Source organism: Hypomesus nipponensis, chromosome 23 (assembly GCF_054491055.1).
Source record: "Hypomesus nipponensis isolate SF chromosome 23, ASM5449105v1, whole genome shotgun sequence".
In the NCBI taxonomy this organism is placed as follows: Eukaryota; Metazoa; Chordata; class Actinopteri; order Osmeriformes; family Osmeridae; genus Hypomesus; species Hypomesus nipponensis.
In genome coordinates, this window is record NC_140383.1 from 24,540,001 (window position 1) to 24,542,500 (window position 2,500).

At 45.8% G+C, this 2,500-nt stretch overlaps 1 protein-coding gene across 1 annotated transcript in view; it reads right to left on the minus strand.

Annotated features, from left to right (window-relative positions):
- Nucleotides 1–2,500, minus strand: part of slc4a10b (solute carrier family 4 member 10b) — a 31,338-nt gene that overhangs the window by 26,660 nt on the left and 2,178 nt on the right. The window lies entirely within an intron of this gene.

Consider the following 2,500-nt stretch of genomic DNA (forward strand, 5'->3'; position numbering starts at 1 on the left):
CTGTTGTTACACTGTTGCAGAGATGGGAAGTAACGAAGTACAAATACTTTGTTACTGTACTGAAGTATATTCTTCTGGTATCAGTACTTCACAATGTTACTGACAACCTTTTCCTAAACAGTAAAACAGGTAGTAGTGATGACTGTGTTTTTACTTAAGTATCAGAGCCCACACTTCTTTACTTTAACTTGAGTGAAAAAGTGGAGTCAGCACTTAAAATAGATAGTATCTTCTACTTCTACTTGTGTGAAAGATGCGTGTACTTTTGTCATCTCTGGTCATGAACATATGCATCTAAACCTTGCGAGGATGTAATGTGTGTATTACTATAAAACTGCGATCTCCGCCTGTGTGCATAGCTAAGTCCCAGAGAAAGGAGCTCATGATGTTTCACAGTACATTCTGCTGTTTCTAAGCTCACGACAGCTGGTAACTAGGCCGACGAGACAATCTGATGAATAATTACTCCCAGGAAGATACACAAAAAGCACTCAAGACACATCATCCAGCCATAAACATGCCCTGTGACCAACCATGATGGACAATGGGACGTGTCGGGCCCCAGTAAAAGTATAAAAGATACAAACTAAAGGAGAGAACAGTTTGTGAGTGGAGGCATCTCTCATATTAGGGCAGAGGAAGTACCGTCGTGTTAACACAGAAAGAGATCATTATCCTTGGATGAGGGCATGGTTGAGATTGGGAGGATATTGACCTCAGAAAACGTCATTAGTGACACACAGTGGTGGAATAGTCTGGAATGACTGCCTTCCACACACACACACACACACACACACACACACACACACACACACACACACACACACACACACACACACACACACACACACACACACACACACACACACAAACACACACACACAAACACACACACACAATCACACAAACACACACACACACACACACACACACAAACACACACACACAATCACACAAACACACAATCACACAAACACACACTCCTGCTGCTTAACGGCATCACATGCAATCACACAAACACACACTCCTGCTGCTTAACGGCATCACATGCAATCACACAAACGCACACTCCTGCTGCTTAACGGCATCACATGCAATCACACAAACACACACTCCTGCTGCTTAACGGCATCACATGCAATCACACAAACGCACACTCCTGCTGCTTAACGGCATCACATGCAATCACACAAACACACACTCCTGCTGCTTAACGGCATCACATGCAATCACACAAACACACACTCCTGCTGCTTAACGGCATCACATGCAATCACACAAACACACACTCCTGCTGCTTAACGGCATCACATGCAATCACACAAACACACACTCCTGCTGCTTAACGGCATCACATGCAATCACACAAACACACACTCCTGCTGCTTAACGGCATCACATGCAATCACACAAACACACACTCCTGCTGCTTAACGGCATCACATGCAATCACACAAACACACACTCCTGCTGCTTAACGGCATCACATGCAATCACACAAACACACACTCCTGCTGCTTAACGGCATCACATGCAATCACACAAACACACACTCCTGCTGCTTAACGGCATCACATGCAATCACACAAACACACACTCCTGCTGCTTAACGGCATCACATGCAATCACACAAACACACACTCCTGCTGCTTAACGGCATCACATGCAATCACACAAACACACACTCCTGCTGCTTAACGGCATCACATGCAATCACACAAACACACACTCCTGCTGCTTAACGGCATCACATGCAATCACACAAACACACACTCCTGCTGCTTAACGGCATCACATGCAATCACACAAACACACACTCCTGCTGCTTAACGGCATCACATGCAATCACACAAACACACACTCCTGCTGCTTAACGGCATCACATGCAATCACACAAACACACACTCCTGCTGCTTAACGGCATCACATGCAATCACACAAACACACACTCCTGCTGCTTAACGGCATCACATGCAATCACACAAACACACACTCCTGCTGCTTAACGGCATCACATGCAATCACACAAACGCACACTCCTGCTGCTTAACGGCATCACATGCAATCACACAAACGCACACTCCTGCTGCTTAACGGCATCACATGCAATCACACAAACGCACACTCCTGCTGCTTAACGGCATCACATGCAATCACACAAACGCACACTCCTGCTGCTTAACGGCATCACATGCAATCACACAAACGCACACTCCTGCTGCTTAACGGCATCACATGCAATCACACAAACACACACTCCTGCTGCTTAACGGCATCACATGCAATCACACAAACACACACTCCTGCTGCTTAACGGCATCACATGCAATCACACAAACACACACTCCTGCTGCTTAACGGCATCACATGCAATCACACAAACACACACTCCTGCTGCTTAACGGCATCACATGCAATCACACAAACACACACACAATCACACAAACACACACTCCTGCTGCTTAACGGCATCACATGCAATCACACAAACACACACTCC